At 47.7% G+C, this 19,306-nt stretch overlaps 1 protein-coding gene across 2 annotated transcripts in view; it reads right to left on the reverse strand.

Moving 5' to 3' along the window:
• Positions 1 to 19,306, reverse strand: part of CNMD (chondromodulin) — a 367,474-nt gene that overhangs the window by 102,959 nt on the left and 245,209 nt on the right. The gene's annotated exons all lie outside the window — the stretch shown is intronic.

Consider the following 19,306-nt stretch of genomic DNA (forward strand, 5'->3'; position numbering starts at 1 on the left):
CTGCAGTACTAGTGATATTATATATACATACATATATATATATATTGATTTCATCTCATTATCAATCATCCAGTCTATATTAGCAGCAGACACAGTACGTTAGTCCACGGCTGTACCTACCTCTGTGTCGGCACTCGGCAGTCCATCCATAATTGTATACCACCTACCCGTGTTTTTTTTTCTTTCTTTCTTCTTTGTACATACTACTATAGAGTATAGTAGCTTACTGTAGCAGTCTGCGGTGCTGCTGAGCTGACAGTGTCCAGCAGGTCCGTCATCAGTCATCATTACCTAATAAATATATTATCTACCTGTCCGGCTGCAGTACTAGTGATATTATATATACATACATATATATATTGATTTCATCTCATTATCAATCATCCAGTCTATATTAGCAGCAGACACAGTACGTTAGTCCACGGCTGTAGCTACCTCTGTGTCGGCACTCGGCAGTCCATCCATAATTGTATACCACCTACCCGTGGTTTTTTTTTTTCTTTCTTCTTTGTACATACTACTATAGTATAGTAGCTTACTGTAGCAGTCTGCGGTGCTGCTGAGCTGACAGTGTCCAGCAGGTCCGTCATCAGTCATCATTACCTAATAAATATATTATCTACCTGTCCGGCTGCAGTACTAGTGATATTATATATACATACATATATATATTGATTTCATCTCATTATCAATCATCCAGTCTATATTAGCAGCAGACACAGTACGTTAGTCCACGGCTGTAGCTACCTCTGTGTCGGCACTCGGCAGTCCATCCATAATTGTATACCACCTACCCGTGTTTTTTTTTTTTTTCTTCTTCTTTGTACATACTACTATAGAGTATAGTAGCTTACTGTAGCAGTCTGCGGTGCTGCTGAGCTGACAGTGTCCAGCAGGTCCGTCATCAGTCATCATTACCTAATAAATATATTATCTACCTGTCCGGCTGCAGTACTAGTGATATTATATATACATACATATATATATTGATTTCATCTCATTATCAATCATCCAGTCTATATTAGCAGCAGACACAGTACGTTAGTCCACGGCTGTAGCTACCTCTGTGTCGGCACTCAGCAGTCCATCCATAATTGTATACCACCTACCCGTGGTTTTTTTTTTTCTTTCTTCTTTGTAGATACTACTATAGTATAGTAGCTTACTGTAGCAATCTGCGGTGCTGCTGAGCTGACAGTGTCCAGCAGGTCCGTCATCAGTCATCATTACCTAATAAATATATTATCTACCTGTCCGGCTGCAGTACTAGTGATATTATATATACATACATATATATATATTGATTTCATCTCATTATCATCCAGTCTATATTAGCAGCAGACACAGTACGGTAGTCCACGGCTGTAGCTACCTCTGTGTCGGCACTCGGCAGTCCATCCATAAGTATACTAGTATCCATCCATCTCCATTGTTTACCTGAGGTGCCTTTTAGTTGTGCCTATTAAAATATGGAGAACAAAAATGTTGAGGTTCCAAAATTAGGGAAAGATCAAGATCCACTTCCACCTCGTGCTGAAGCTGCTGCCACTAGTCATGGCCGAGACAATGAAATGCCAGCAACGTCGTCTGCCAAGGCCGATGCCCAATGTCATAGTACAGAGCATGTCAAATCCAAAACACCAAATATCAGTAAAAAAAGGACTCCAAAACCTAAAATAAAATTGTCGGAGGAGAAGCGTAAACTTGCCAATATGCCATTTACCACACGGAGTGGCAAGGAACGGCTGAGGCCCTGGCCTATGTTCATGGCTAGTGGTTCAGCTTCACATGAGGATGGAAGCACTCAGCCTCTCGCTAGAAAACTGAAAAGACTCAAGCTGGCAAAAGCACCGCAAAGAACTGTGCGTTCTTCGAAATCCCAAATCCACAAGGAGAGTCCAATTGTGTCGGTTGCGATGCCTGACCTTCCCAACACTGGACGTGAAGAGCATGCGCCTTCCACCATTTGCACGCCCCCTGCAAGTGCTGGAAGGAGCACCCGCAGTCCAGTTCCTGATAGTCAGATTGAAGATGTCAGTGTTGAAGTACACCAGGATGAGGAGGATATGGGTGTTGCTGGCGCTGGGGAGGAAATTGACCAGGAGGATTCTGATGGTGAGGTGGTTTGTTTAAGTCAGGCACCCGGGGAGACACCTGTTGTCCGTGGGAGGAATATGGCCGTTGACATGCCTGGTGAAAATACCAAAAAAATCAGCTCTTCAGTGTGGAGGTATTTCAACAGAAAAGCGGACAACAGGTGTCAAGCCGTGTGTTGCCTTTGTCAAGCTGTAATAAGTAGGGGTAAGGACGTTAACCACCTCGGAACATCCTCCCTTATACGTCACCTGCAGCGCATTCATAATAAGTCAGTGACAAGTTCAAAAACTTTGGGTGACAGCGGAAGCAGTCCACTGACCAGTAAATCCCTTCCTCTTGTAACCAAGCTCACGCAAACCACCCCACCAACTCCCTCAGTGTCAATTTCCTCCTTCCCCAGGAATGCCAATAGTCCTGCAGGCCATGTCACTGGCAATTCTGACGATTCCTCTCCTGCCTGGGATTCCTCCGATGCATCCTTGCGTGTAACGCCTACTGCTGCTGGCGCTGCTGTTGTTGCTGCTGGGAGTCGATGGTCATCCCAGAGGGGAAGTCGGAAGACCACTTGTACTACTTCCAGTAAGCAATTGACTGTCCAACAGTCCTTTGCGAGGAAGATGAAATATCACAGCAGTCATCCTGCTGCAAAGCGGATAACTGAGGCCTTGACAACTATGTTGGTGTTAGACGTGCGTCCGGTATCCGCCGTTAGTTCACAGGGAACTACACAATTTCTTGAGGTAGTGTGCCCCCGTTACCAAATACCATCTAGGTTCCACTTCTCTAGGCAGGCGATACCGAAAATGTACACAGACCTCAGAAAAAGACTCACCAGTGTCCTAAAAAATGCAGCTGTACCCAATGTCCACTTAACCACGGACATGTGGACAAGTGGAGCAGGGCAGGGTCAGGACTATATGACTGTGACAGCCCACTGGGTAGATGTATGGACTCCCGCCGCAAGAACAGCAGCGGCGGCACCAGTAGCAGCATCTCGCAAACGCCAACTCTTTCCTAGGCAGGCTACGCTTTGTATCACCGCTTTCCAGAATACGCACACAGCTGAAAACCTCTTACGGCAACTGAGGAAGATGATCGCGGAATGGCTTACCCCAATTGGACTCTCCTGTGGATTTGTGGCATCGGACAACGCCAGCAATATTGTGTGTGCATTAAATATGGGCAAATTCCAGCACGTCCCATGTTTTGCACATACCTTGAATTTGGTGGTGCAGAATTTTTTAAAAAACGACAGGGGCGTGCAAGAGATGCTGTCGGTGGCCAGAAGAATTGCGGGACACTTTCGGCGTACAGGCACCACGTACAGAAGACTGGAGCACCACCAAAAACTACTGAACCTGCCCTGCCATCATCTGAAGCAAGAAGTGGTAACGAGGTGGAATTCAACCCTCTATATGCTTCAGAGGTTGGAGGAGCAGCAAAAGGCCATTCAAGCCTATACAATTGAGCACGATATAGGAGGTGGAATGCACCTGTCTCAAGCGCAGTGGAGAATGATTTCAACGTTGTGCAAGGTTCTGATGCCCTTTGAACTTGCCACACGTGAAGTCAGTTCAGACACTGCCAACCTGAGTCAGGTCATTCCCCTCATCAGGCTTTTGCAGAAGAAGCTGGAGACATTGAAGGAGGAGCTAACACGGAGCGATTCCGCTAGGCATGTGGGACTTGTGGATGGAGCCCTTAATTCGCTTAACAAGGATTCACGGGTGGTCAATCTGTTGAAATCAGAGCACTACATTTTGGCCACCGTGCTCGATCCTAGATTTAAAGCCTACCTTGGATCTCTCTTTCCGGCAGACACAAGTCTGCTGGGGTTGAAAGACCTGCTGGTGAGAAAATTGTCAAGTCAAGCGGAACGCGACCTGTCAACATCTCCTCCTTCACATTCTCCCGCAACTGGGGGTGCGAGGAAAAGGCTCAGAATTCCGAGCCCACCCGCTGGCGGTGATGCAGGGCAGTCTGGAGCGACTGCTGATGCTGACATCTGGTCCGGACTGAAGGACCTGACAACGATTACGGACATGTCGTCTACTGTCACTGCATATGATTCTCTCACCATTGAAAGAATGGTGGAGGATTATATGAGTGACCGCATCCAAGTAGGCACGTCACACAGTCCGTACTTATACTGGCAGGAAAAAGAGGCAATTTGGAGGCCCTTGCACAAACTGGCTTTATTCTACCTAAGTTGCCCTCCCACAAGTGTGTACTCCGAAAGAGTGTTTAGTGCCGCCGCTCACCTTGTCAGCAATCGGCGTACGAGGTTACATCCAGAAAATGTGGAGAAGATGATGTTCATTAAAATGAATTATAATCAATTCCTCCGTGGAGACATTGACCAGCAGCAATTGCCTCCACAAAGTACACAGGGAGCTGAGATGGTGGATTCCAGTGGGGACGAATTGATAATCTGTGAGGAGGGGGATGTACACGGTGATATATCGGAGGATGATGATGAGGTGGACATCTTGCCTCTGTAGAGCCAGTTTGTGCAAGGAGAGATTAATTGCTTCTTTTTTGGTGGGGGTCCAAACCAACCCGTCATTTCAGTCACAGTCGTGTGGCAGACCCTGTCACTGAAATGATGGGTTGGTTAAAGTGTGCATGTCCTGTTTATACAACATAAGGGTGGGTGGGAGGGCCCAAGGACAATTCCATCTTGCACCTCTTTTTTCTTTAATTTTTCTTTGCGTCATGTGCTGTTTGGGGAGGGTTTTTTGGAAGGGACATCCTGCGTGACACTGCAGTGCCACTCCTAGATGGGCCCGGTGTTTGTGTCGGCCACTAGGGTCGCTTATCTTACTCACACAGCTACCTCATTGCGCCTCTTTTTTTCTTTGCTTCATGTGCTGTTTGGGGAGGGTTTTTTGGAAGGGACATCCTGCGTGACACTGCAGTGCCACTCCTAGATGGGCCCGGTGTTTGTGTCGGCCACTAGGGTCGCTTATCTTACTCACACAGCTACCTCATTGCGCCTCTTTTTTTCTTTGCGTCATGTGCTGTTTGGGGAGGGTTTTTTGGAAGGGACATCCTGCGTGACACTGCAGTGACACTCCTAGATGGGCCCGGTGTTTGTGTCGGCCACTAGGGTCGCTTATCTTACTCACACAGCTACCTAATTGCGCCTCTTTTTTTCTTTGCGTCATGTGCTGTTTGGGGAGGGTTTTTTGGAAGGGACATCCTGCGTGACACTGCAGTGACACTCCTAGATGGGCCCGGTGTTTGTGTCGGCTACTAGGGTCGCTTATCTTACTCACACAGCTACCTCATTGCGCCTCTTTTTTTCTTTGCGTCATGTGCTGTTTGGGGAGGGTTTTTTGGAAGGGACATCCTGCGTGACACTGCAGTGACACTCCTAGATGGGCCCGGTGTTTGTGTCGGCCACTAGGGTCGCTTATCTTACTCACACAGCTACCTCATTGCGCCTCTTTTTTTCTTTGCGTCATGTGCTGTTTGGGGAGGGTTTTTTGGAAGGGACATCCTGCGTGACACTGCAGTGACACTCCTAGATGGGCCCGGTGTTTGTGTCGGCCACTAGGGTCGCTTATCTTACTCACACAGCTACCTCATTGCGCCTCTTTTTTTCTTTGCGTCATGTGCTGTTTGGGGAGGGTTTTTTGGAAGGGACATCCTGCGTGACACTGCAGTGACACTCCTAGATGGGCCCGGTGTTTGTGTCGGCCACTAGGGTCGCTTATCTTACTCACACAGCTACCTCATTGCGCCTCTTTTTTTCTTTGCGTCATGTGCTGTTTGGGGAGGGTTTTTTGGAAGGGACATCCTGCTATGACACTGCAGTGACACTCCTAGATGGGCCCGGTGTTTGTGTCGGCCACTAGGGTCGCTTAGCGTAGTCATCTAGCGACCTAGGTGCAAATTTTAGGACTAAAAATAATATTGTGAGGTGTGAGGTATTCAGAATAGACTGAAAATGAGTGTAAATTATGGTTTTTGAGGTTAATAATACTTTGGGATCAAAATGACCCCCAAATTCTATGATTTAAGCCGTTTTTTAGTGTTTTTTGAAAAAAACACCCGAATCCAAAACACACCCGAATCCGACAAAAAAAATTCGGTGAGGTTTTGCCAAAACGCGGTCGAACCCAAAACACGGCCGCGGAACCGAACCCAAAACCAAAACACAAAACCCGAAAAATTTCCGGCGCTCATCTCTAATATATATATATATATATATATATAGCGGTGTGATTCGGCACTCAAGGCGGGTATTGGACAAATACTTGCTGCGGTGCCCTCTGTGGATCTGTAGCAGGATCCCATGTAGCTAAAGGAGGACAGCAGCACTCTGCAGCCTGTAGAGCTGGTTAAAAGGTCTTTTAATAACCGTAATAAAGACCTTTTAACCAGCTCTACAGTCTGCAGAGTGCTGCTGTCCTCCTTTTGCTATCTATATCTATCTATCTATCTATCTATACACTCACACACAAGGGTGGAGGGGGACTTAGTTTTTAATAGCAGCTGCCGAGGTGCCGTTCCCATGTAGTGTATACCAGAATTCCTATGGATGTAGGATAGGATGGCACTGCGTGGACTTTTCTTTAAAGTATGTGCCATCCTTTCCTACATCCATAGGAATTCTGGTATTCTGGAGTTCAAGGGAAATTGCAGTGTCCCGTGTCGCAGCGACTGCGTGTGATGTCATGCAGCCGCCACGGACCGCCCCCGCTCGGGTCCAGACATGCCTGTGTTGACCGGACCGTGCTCCGCCAACGGTGTTCTAATGCCGTTGGCATGCCCCCTCTCACCCCGCGACCGCCCATGCCTGTCAATCAGGCAGAGGTGATCACAGCCCTGAGATGCTTTTAGCATCTCACTGGGCTCCCGGGGTGCGCACATGCCATTCAGCCGCTGCACGTGTGCACTCCACAAAAGGATTCAGACTGCGATAGCTGCTGCAGCGATTCAGTTTGAATTAGCCCCATAGTCAATATCTCACCGTGTGTATGCACCTTACTTATATCCCTCACTGGAGAACTGCAATACTTTTCCTTTCACTGCCCGTGCAAGTGTGCGAATGCATGCGTACATCGTGCGAGTAACTTCGCGAGACAGCGGACATCTGAAAATCCGTTCGCAACTCCTTCACCATCTAATGATTTTTCCAGTCTGTGCGTAGTCCAGAACTTACTCCTACAGTGCGATACAAACAGGCTGAACAGGGCCGGAGCTGACACAACACACCCTCCGTGAAAACGCTTGGGAACGCCTGTGTTTTTCCTGACAAATCCAGAAAACGGCCAGTTACCACCCCCAAACATCCACTTCCTGTCAATCAGCCTGCGTTCACCAGGCGATAAAAAAAACGTAAGATTCTTTAGCTGTTTGGCATCGTGCCTGCGCATTACGATCCATACACATGCTCAGTCATTCGCTAATCATCCGCTGTGCGAATTCGCACAACAGAGATCAGGTCAGAATTATGCCCTATGTGCACACCACTTATTTGCTACAAACTGGGCTTTACACCCCCCTGCACTACTTAGCTGGATCCATTAACCACTTAACTGACGATCCCCCCCCCCCCCAAAAAAAAAAAACGCCCTGAAATTGGCAGTTTTTTTTTAGGAGTGAAATATGTGAGGAACATGAATTTAACCTTATCCAAAATGATTTTAGTTAAAAAAAATAAAAAAAATGTTTTAAAAAATAAAATAATTCTCAAACACCAGAACATCGGTCAGTAAGATCGGAACATCGCGAGTCCGACCATCTTTTTACCCCCAAGACAGCTGCCAGGAACACAGAGGGGGTCCGAAGATGGCTTGGGGGGTTGTTTTACACTTTCCCAGTGACTGCCATTTTCTGCAGCCGCTGGGTGGGGGGGTCCTGTCGAACTGACCGATCAGCAATGATTGGCAGCACAGCAACACTGAGAGGAGGGTGCAGGGAGGCAGAGGGTTCTTCTGGTCCCTCTGCCAGCAGCAGCGGAGGGAAGTTTCTCTTCCCTGCCACTGCTAACACTGTTTATCTGACTGGTCGCATCCTGTGTGACCAGGTCAGATAAAACACTTGCTGGTGTGGTCTCATCTGATGCGGCCATGCCAGGCAAGTGGTTAAGGAACAGTTGACTTAATATGTGAGAAACACATTACTATGTAGATACTTTGCGAGGTCATTCTACTAACGTTTGGTGGACATGGCATTGACTCTAATGTAAAGGGTTCACACAGGGACTGAGTAAAGTGCCCTTAAGCGGCTACCTGGGGGTCAGTTTATATATTGCAAGTAGTTCTGAGGAACTATTAACCATACCTGAACAATATGCATTCTTTTAATTTGTATGTCTGAATATTACGCAAAATTGCTGTTATCTTATTGCAATGTGATTGTATATACCTTTTCTCCTGTTACTATATTTCATTATTTAACCTTGCCAGTTAAATAAATATTCAGTCACCGTCCTAACATGTGGTGATTATTTGGGAGTTGTTACTCGGTGGTCTTGATCCTTCTGCCTGAAGCCTGTAATGTGAGGTCCGGAAGAGGTCGACATCGTTTGCAGCTGAACAACCAGGTACGACTACTCGCACCAGCGACATTCTGATTACACCTGTCTATTACATACATATGTCACATAATACTGCACAGGACTATGGTGTATTTTCTACAGTGCATTAATCTAGGGCCTAATTGAGACCTGATTGCTGGTACAACAGCAATCGCGGCCTGAAGCCCTTTCTAGAGTGCGCTTGTGCAGCGTGCACACCCAGTAAGACCCAGTGAGATGCGAAAGGGGGCGTGCCAACGGCATTAGAACGCCATTGGTGTGGCACGCTCCAGACAGCGCCGGCATCTCCGGACCATTGCGGGGGCGGGTCGAGGCGGCTGCGTGGTGTCGCATGCAGCCGCTGCAACCCAGAATGCGTCGGGTAGCCACCTGCCAGCGCACCTGTGCCGGGGGGAACAAAGCCTGACATACGAGGAGGACTAGCCCTTTTGCTGGGCGTCCCTACGCAGGTCAGAGAAACAATCAGGTCTGAATCACACCCCTAGTAAACTATCCTGCATGGAATATACACTGCTCAAAAAACATAAAGGGAACACTTAAACAACACAATGTAACTCCAAGTCAATCACACTTCTGTGAAATCAAACTGTCCACTTAGGAAGCAACAGTGATTGACCATCAATTTCACATGCTGTTGTGCAAATGGAATAGATAACAGGTGGAAATTATAGCCAATTAGCAAGACACCCCCAATAAAGGAGTTGTTCTGCAGATGGTGACCACAGACCACTTCTCAGCTCCTATGCTTTCTGGCTGATGTTTTGGTCACTTTTGAAAGCTGGCGGTGCTTTCACTCTAGTGGTAGCATGAGACGGAGTCTACAACCCACACAAGTGGCTCAGGTAGTGCAGCTCATCCAGGATGGCACACCAATACGAGGCAAGAAGGTTTGCTGTGTCTGTCAGCGTAGTGTCCAGAGCATGGAGGCGCTACTAGGAGATAGGCCAGTACATCAGGAGACGTGGAGGAGGCCGTAGGAGGGCAACAACCCAGCAGCAGGACCGCTACCTCCGCCTTTGTGCAAGGAGGAACAGGAGGAGCACTGCCAGAGCCCTGCAAAATGACCTCCAGCAAGCCACAATTGTGCATGTGTCTACTCAAACGATCATAAACAGACTCCATGAGGGTGGTATGAGGGCCCGACGTCCACAGGTGGGGGTTGTGCTTACAGCCCAACACTGTGCATGACTTTTGGCATTTGCCAGAGAACACCAAGATTGGCAAATTCGCCACTGGCACCCTGTGCTCTTCACAGATGAAAGCAGGTTCTCACTGAGCACATGTGACAGACGTGACAGAGTCTGGAGACGCCAAGGAGAATGTTCTGCTGCTTGCAACATCCTCCAGCATGACCGTTTTGGCCAGTGACGTGCGGTGAGGTAAATGCCTGGGGAGGCACTGGCTAAACGGTCAGTTACCACGCACAAACGGCCTCTTCCTGTCAATCACCTTGCAAACGCCCGTGTGACCGGATTTTTTGCACCATCCCGTAGCTCATCGGTGATACTCGTTGATGTTGTTTAGATTATACACATATATTATGCCACACCGTAGAGCAGATCACACATATACATTATGCCACCCTATACTACTCTATATTGCATGTGTGTGTATATATATATATATATATATATATATATATATATATAAAATCAATGAATGAACAACAATTATGCTTTCCAGTGCCGTAACTGGGCAATTTAGCGCTGTGTGCAAGAAACGGCATTGGCACCCCCCTGTATGTAACATAGGGGCAGTGCGCGCCGCAGGCGCGTGAAAAATATATAGGGGCGTGGCTTCATGGGGAAGGGGCGTGGGCACAAAATAATACCAATTCATACTAAGGTGCACAGTAGTGTCTATTATTCAAATTACGCTGCACATTAGCGCCACTACACCAGGTAGAGCCCCTTTTACACATTACGGCAGACAGCGTCCCCCTTTTACACATTACGGCAGACAACGTTCCTCTTTTTACACATTAGGGCAGACAGTGTCCCCCTTTTTACAGATTGCGGCAGACAGCGTCCCCTTTTTACACATTACGGCAGGCAGCGTCCCCCTTATTACACATTACTGCAGACAGTCCCCTTATTACACATAACGGCAGACAGCATCTCCCTTATTACACATTACGGCAGGCAGCGTCCCCTTTTTAGACACTACGGCAGACAGCGTCCTCTTTTTTACACATTACGGCAGATAACGTGCCCCTTTTTACACATTACGGCAGACAGCGTGCCCCTTATTACTCATTACGGCAGACAGCGTCCCCCTTATTACACATTACTGCAGACAGTCCCCTTATTACACATTACGGCAGACAGCGTCTCCCTTATTTCACATTACGGCAGACAGCGTCCCCTTATTACACATTACGGCAGGCAGCGTCCCCTTTTTACACATTACGGCAGACAGCGTCCTCTTTTTTACACATTACGGCAGGTAACATGCCCCTTTTTACACATAACTGCAGACAGCGTGCCCCTTATTACTCATTACGGCAGACAGCGTCCCCCTTATTACACATTACTGCAGACAGCGTCTCCCTTATTTCACATTACGGCAGACAGCGTCCCCTTATTACACATTACGGCAGACATTGTCTCCCTTATTACACATTACTGCAGACAGTCCCCTTATTACACATTACGGCAGACAGTCCCCTTATTACACATTACGGCAGACAGCATCCCAATTTTTTACACAAGTTCAGAGAAAAGAAGGATTGCGGTGGTGAAGGAGACAGTACCTTATAGTAATAGTACCTTACTGTACTGTACTGCCCGGCGGTGACACCAATAGCACTCAGCGCCGCTCACAGTCGCAGCAATGTGGTTTTGAGAGGAGGGGGCTCACTCCTCTCTTCAGGCTGGGCCACCGTCTTACTTGTTCGTTAAGGCCCACAGCCGGCCCCCGGCGCACTACAATGAGTCAGCCGGACTCATTAGCGCTGGCTGTGGGCACCTCGATTGCGACCCGGCCAGGAGAGTTACACCAGCACACCACAGGGCGCCGAACAGAGCAGCTTGCGCTGGGGAGGCGGGGACGGCACCCGGCAGCTGTCACACTACAATCAGTGCGCTGACAGTCTGCCGGGAGCCTGTAATAATGGGTTAACCTGGTCTGTCAGCGGCCTGGGTATGGCGGATCTCTGCGGGAGGGCTGTCCGGGCTCCAGGGCATGACAGAGTACTTGCATCTGGCCCATGGAGGGAAAGGGGGCATCTGACTCTGCCCGTCCGTTCCAGCCCACCCCCCTGCCGCTGTCCAATCACATCTTGATGTGGGCTGAAGGCACAGCCCCCTGTCAATGAGGCAGTAGTGCTGGTGCCGCTTGTCATTAATTTTTCAATGGGCTTTTCCAGCCCGCTGCTTGGCCCCGCCCCCTGTCCAGCCCCGCTTCAGACACTTTATTATTGTCAGTGGGAGGCAGCGTTCTCACTGCCTCCCATAGAGAGATGGCTGCATTTTGACATTAAAAATGATTAAAATAATACAAAGTAGAATCTGTTTGATTAGTATCTTTTTTGTATTATTTTAATCATTATGACAGGGGAGGCACTGCCTCCCCTGCCTCCCCTGACTGCACGTCCCTGGTTTTGGCAGTGGGTCAGTAATGGTGTGGGGTGGCATTTCTTTCTCTGCACAGCCCTCCATGTGCTCGCCAGAGGTAGCCTGACTGCCATTAGGTACCGAGATGAGATCCTCAGACCCCTTGTGAGACCATATGCTGGTGCGGTTGGCCCTGGGTTCCTCCTAATGCAAGACAATGCTAGACCTCATGTGGCTGGAGTGTGTCAGCAGTTTCTGCAAGACGAAGTCATTGATGCTATGGACTGGCCCGCCCGTTTCCCAGACCTGAATCCAATTCAGCACATCTGGGACATCATGTCTCACTCCATCCACCAACGCCACGTTGCACCACAGACTGTCCAGGAGTTGGTAGATGCTTTAGTCCAGGTCTGGGAGGAGATCCCTCAGGAGACCATCTGCCACCTCATCAGGAGCATGTCCAGGCGTTGTAGGGAGGTCATACAGGCACATGGAGGCCACACACACTACTGAGCCTCATTTTTACTTGTTTTAAGGACATTACATCAAAGTTGGATCAGCCTGTAGTGTGTTTTTCCACTTTAATTTTGAGTGTGACTCCAAATCCAGACCTCCATGGGTTAATAAATTTGATTTCCATTGATCATTTTTGTGTGATTTTGTTGTCAGCACATTCAACTATGTAAAGAACAAAGTATTTAATAAGACTATTTCATTCATTCAGATCTAGGATGTGTTATTTTAGTGTTCCCTTTATTTTTTTGAGTAGTGTATTTATAAAGAGACTCAGAGCATACACTCTCTAATGGTTAGTCAAGCCTCTGTGTTGGCTGACTACACCTCCTATTATTATTATTAATATTATTATTATTATTATTATTATTATTATTATCATCCTTTATTTATATGTTGCCATAAGTGATCTGCAAAGTTCAATTGCTGAGTACATCAACGAATAAGCAAAAACAAGAAAACAGTGACTTACAATTCAATGCAATACAGGACGAGTACAGGGTATATAAACATAGTTGCGTCAGCAGACAACACTGAAATGAGTGTCAGGGTGGTAGAAAACCGAGGGATTTGGTGCAGTCAAAGGGAGTATTGAAAACAGGATAGGTTAAGTAAAGTAAGAGGCGTAAAAGCACATGAGGGAAGAGGGCCCTGCTTGTGAAAACTTACATTCTAAAGGGGAGGGGCACACAGACAGCCTATGACTGACCATACCTCTAAGCATGTGCCCCTACCACTGCATTCCCCCGGTGGGCTCTTCATGCCCCAGTCCGACACAGGTTAGGGGTAAGGGTCAGCGGCGAATTTAGGGGTCAGGCTGCCCCAAGGCACAACATTATTAGTCGCGCACCATTACAACATTACACCCTTCGTGATGGGACCGGTACGAATGTCTCCAGACTGCCGAAACAGCCCCAATCTCGCCACCCTTCACCACCACAATGTAGTGACCATTGCCCCCTTCCCCCTGCCAGTTACAAAATAATAAAAAATTGTAATGACGGAGACACACACAAAAAAAGAATGACCTGGTCTTGGGGGTAATTCCGAGTTGATCGCAGCATCAAATTTGTTGGGTAAAACCATGTGCACTGCAGGGGGGACAGATATAACATTTGCAGAGAGAGTTAGATTTGGGTGGGATATTTTGTTTCTATGCAGGGTAAATACTGGCTGCTTTATTTTTACACTGCAATTTAGATGTCAGTTTGAACACACCCCACCCAAATCTAACTCTCTCTGCAAATGTTATATCTGCCACACCTGCAGTGCAAATGGTTTTGCCCAACTGCTAACAAAGTTGATGCCGCGATCAACTCGGAATTACCCCCCTTGTCTGGCCGGTGGCCTAACAGGGCTCTACTGCAGGGCATCATGCTGTGCTCCCTCCCCCCCCAGCAAGTGTTAACTTTCTGGGCAAATTACTAAAACATGTCAAACATAGAATATATAAAATATAGAAATACATTTTATAAAACATAAATCTAACACCCCATATGCTTCGACATACCACCCAACATGCCTCTTTGACCTCCCCACCTGCTTCCCTGACCTCCCCATGTGCCTTCACATGCTTTCCCACATGTCATTCAGACCTCCTCAATGGACTCATCAACATGTCAATCCACATGGCATGAACCATGATCAACTATTTACAATAGTATTAGATTCACTAGTCACAAGTTTCAGCAATACACCTGGAGACTTCCCGCCATCCTGCACAGGTACAGGATCACTGTTCCTGATTACATCATTGTTAACAATTAACCGGTGCTTTCCTGCTGAGAAATAGATTCAGTATGTACGGATGGTGTAATGGTTAGCATTACTGCCTCACAGCACTGAGGTCATGGGTTCAATTCCCACCATGGCCCTAACTGTGTGGAGTTTGTATATTCTCCCCGTGCTTGCGTGGGTTTCCTACGGGTGCTCCGCTTTCCTCCCACAATCCAAAAATATACTGGTAGGTTAATTGTCTCCCAACAAAAATGATCCCTAGCTTGAATGTGTGTGCGTGTACATGTGGTAGGGAATATAGATTGTAAGCTCCACTGGGGCAGGGACTGATGTGAATGGACAATTATTGGGGGTCATTCCGAGTTGATCGCTAGCTGCCATTGGTCGCTGCGTTGCGATCATTGAAAAAAGCGGCTAATCTGTGCATGCGTGTGCACGCACGTCATACGGGTATGAAGTCCCCTGTGGTTTTGAACTGGTTCTAGCGCCGATTCCAATCGCACAGCCGAACGTCCCCCAGCAGCTAGTGTGAACGGTTGTAGTTGTGCAATCATTTGTACAACTACAACCCATGCCAAGATTGACAGGAAGAGGGCGTTTACGGGTGTCAACTGACCGTTTTCTGGGAGTGGTTGGAAAAAAACGCAGGCGTGGCCGGGCGTTTGCTGAGCGGGTATCTGACGTCATTACCGTGTCATTCGTCACAGCAATCATCGCACAGGATAAGTAACTACAGGGCTGGTCTTGTTTTGCACAAAATGTGTTTGCAGGCGCTCTGCTGCACAGACGTTCGCACTCCTGCAAAGCGAAAATACACTCCCCCCGTGGGCGGCGACTATGCGTTTGCACGGCTGCTAAATCTGCTAGTGAGCAATCAACTCGCAATGACCCCCATTCTCTGTAAAGCACAGCGGAATATGTGTGCACTATATAAATAACTGGTAATAAATAAATAAATATGCCGGCTGTCGTGATCGTGGCAGTCAAGAGACCGACGCCGGGATCCCGACAGCTGGAATACCACTGACGAGCGCCACGATTTGGTCCCGGTGGCAACCGTTATATTCCCCCTTGGGTGGTGGCGTGGACCCCCGGCCAGGATTCCGGCGTCGGTATCAAAATGAATGCCTCATTGGCAATAAGGGGGGAGATGGGCCTCAAGTACCAGATGTGGTATTTGGTGTAGTGTAGTGCACGGGGGAACTGCTTAGCAGATATGAACATACATGTTATGATGTATGGATGAAGCGCCATGCAGCACCCAGGACTCAGCATCACACTCCTTGTAAGCTTGCCTCTGGACTCCCATTGTGGCTAGTTTTACAGAAGTCTGGGGGCTGTGATGCCTTATGCAGAGTCCCAGGTGCTGCATGGCACCTGATGCACACAGCGCTGCTGATCCCCGGGGAACCAGCTAGCACATATAGGGCCTGATTCAGTATGGAATGCATCTACGATGCGTTCACATGCTGAGGCCCTTATACAGTGTGTGCACACAATGAGATGTGATGGCATCTTTCATATGCAAACTCCTCTGTCTGATTGACAGGCAGAGACATTTGTGGGGTGGGAGGGGGCGTCAATGTGGCGTTTAGGGGGCGGCATTGGGGGGGGGGGGTGCAATCTGGACAACACAGGCATTGGGGTGGTCCTGCGTGGCTGTGTGACATCACATGCAGCAGCTGCTACCCGAAACACAGCGGGTAGCCATCTGCCTTCGCAGCTAGGCTGCGCAGGCAGAGGGCTACCCTTAACATACGAGCACGTCGCTGCTGAGTGAAGCATCCGCATGTCAGCAGTTGGGGGGGGCTGGTGGAAGGTCCAGGCATGCAGGGCGGAATTGCCCTGTGGTGAGCGTCCCCCCGCGGCTAGTGTAAAGGGTTGTAGTTGTGCAATCTTTTGTACAACTACAACCCTTGCTGAATTAGGCCCATATTGCATACATCATAGCATGTATGTTCACATGTGTTAAGCAGTTCCCCTCTGCACTGTGTGGTCAGTTCTGCAGCCACTGCTGCGAGTGATTATTAATTTTATTCAATGATACATTTTTTAGTTCACTTGTCTGTCTTAATTTCTATTATAGTATAAATAATTTTTTATTTTCTTATTGTTTACCAATTCCTTCAGTCTGTAAATACCTTGTAAACCACATTAAAGTGGTTTACCCCATCTGTGTCACCCCTGTCTGTCTGCCCCTCCCATTTAGAATGTAAGCTCTCACAAGTAGGGCCCTCTTCCCTCATGTGCTTATCCTTTTCTTACGTTAATAATCCTCAACTGCCCAAATCCTGCAGTTTTTTGGCCACCATGAAACTTATCTCTATGTCGCTTACTGGTGTAGTTATGCTTAGTTACCCTGTACTTGTCCTATATTGTCTTCAACTGTAAGTCACTGTTTTCCTGTTTTGATTATGTGCATATGTACAGTACTCTGTAATTGGGCGCTGCGGAACCCTTGTGGCTCCATATAAATAAAGGATAATAATAATAATAAAAATAATAATAATAATAATAATAATAATAAAATGTGTCTTATTACTGCCATCAGTTATGACTCTGACTTGATTGGTGGCATTATCCACATATAATCGAACCACGTGACAAGACCTCACCACACAAGACCTCACCACGCAAGACCACACCGACAACATTAAAGGACTGGCCTTGGGCTTTGTTTATGGTCATTCCAAAACAGATCCTAATGGAAAATTGTAAGTGCTTAAGGGCCTAATTCAGACCTGATCGCTGGACAGCGATTTTTGCAGCCCTGAGATCAGATAGTCGCCGCCTACTGGGGGAATGTATTTTAGCTGTGCAAGTGTGCCAACGCATGTGTAGCAGAGCTGTACAAACTGATTTTGTGCAGTCTCTGCGTAGCCCAGGACTTACTCAGCCACTGCGATCACTTCAGCCTGTCTAGGACCGGAATTGACATCAGACACCCTCCCTTCCAACGCATGAACACGCCTGCGTTTTTCCAGAAACTCCCTAAAAATGGTCAGTTGCCACCCACAAATGCCCTCTTCCTGTCAGTCACCTTGCGAACGCCCGTGCAATTGCTTTTTTTTCGCACCACCCCGTCGCTATGCACTGATCCCCCATTGCTGTTGTCCGTCGCACCTGCGCATTGCGGTACATACGCATGTGCAGCTCAGAACTTTTCGCAGGCTGTGAGAAAACGCAGCCTAGCGATCAGGTCTGAATTACCCCCTGAATTCAAATGGCAACACGCAGATATGGGAGGGTGGGGGGGGGGGGGGGGGTACCAGGGCATGTGCCCCCTTGTTATTTAGGAACATTTTTATTTTAGCAACACAGTGTGCAAAGGCTCACGTCTGTACAGGGGAGCAAGGGGCCCCAGTCAGTGTCATGGCGTGCAGTGCGCTGAGGGAACTAATTGTTAGGATTTGGTGCGTTCTGTGCCTGTCTCTTTCTACACAGCATTCTATGGGCGCATCCCCTAGTGTTAATTCCCATGCCAAGAGTCACTCAGAAGCGGAGCTATGTGATGTAATCCCTGCTCCAACATCTTAGAGTGCGTGAGAGAGACTGAGTCCTGGTGTGTGCAAGCATGCAGAGCTGAGACCGGGAGCGGATCTCAGCTACAGAGACTCGCAGCATTTCCATTGCATGTATCACGGCTTCCGAAGCTGACGCTGAGCCGGGCGCTGCATCTTCTCTACAGCGGGAGTCAGACTGCATGGCTGTGCAGTCCTCCGTCCCTTACCACTGGAACAACTCCTGATAAATACCACGACCACTGCTGTTACCTTGTATGATATAAGGGCCCCTAATTGCCTATATCAGTATTACATCTAAGTTACATGTTTTCACTGAATAAACCTCCATCACTGTTTAAGTCCTTGTGTGGACTGACGTCACTGCACCAGGCAATTCCAATACACTCTTCCAACAGGTTATGGGCCCAGTCCCGTGCCCCAGACCCGCGTGTGCCTGTAGATTAACCCTTTGAGTGCTTTTAAATAATCACACAGACAACGTTTAAAAGTGACATTTTATACAAGTGCAGAAAGGATGTATAGCACAGGACACTGCATGAACTTTGCTAAGCTGAAAGGTTCAGAGAACTATGCTACATGGAAGTTTGCCATGGAGTTGCAGCTTAAGTGGGAAAAGTTGTGGAAGGTTACTATAGACCCAGGAGCAGGTCCAAACCCAGATGACGTAGACAGAGCCATCACGACGATAGTTTTACCAGTGAAGCAGCATGTCTACTCAATAGTCAGTGGGAAAGTGTCAGCTAAGGACATGTGCACAGCCCTGCAAAATGCATATGAAGACAAAGGTCTAATGAGAAGGATAAGTTTGAGATGCCTGCTATATGGAATGAAACTGAATGCCTGCAAGGACATTACAATGATTACATTGATAAGTTATTGTCGATAGCTCAGCAAGTTGGCATCTGTGGGGGCACAGGGGGATGAGGAAGAAGTGGCAATGGCTATGTTACAGAATCTGACGCCAGAATTTGATTTTTTTGGTGGTTGCGTTAGAGTCAAATGACACTAAGCTGACAACGGAGATTGTAAGGGCCAAGTTGCTGCAGTCAGTTCCAAGAACGTATTCCTGTCAAGACCATAGCTGAGGGTTCTGCCTTGATCACAAAGGGCACAAGTTCCAAAAAGTACAAATTCAAATGTTTTGTATGTCACAAGATAGGACATAAAGCTTCAGATTGCAGAGTGATTAATTCCAGTGGTGCGCAGAAGCAGCGTGACAAGCCAAACGAGTCAGCACTGAATGTAGCAGACAGTCACAGGAAGGATTGCTGGTACATGGACTTGGGGGCCACTAGACATTTCAGTTGCAATAAACATTGGTTCAATTCTTT

The sequence above is a fragment of the Pseudophryne corroboree genome, chromosome 2 (genome assembly GCF_028390025.1).
Source record: "Pseudophryne corroboree isolate aPseCor3 chromosome 2, aPseCor3.hap2, whole genome shotgun sequence".
Taxonomy (NCBI): Eukaryota; Metazoa; Chordata; class Amphibia; order Anura; family Myobatrachidae; genus Pseudophryne; species Pseudophryne corroboree.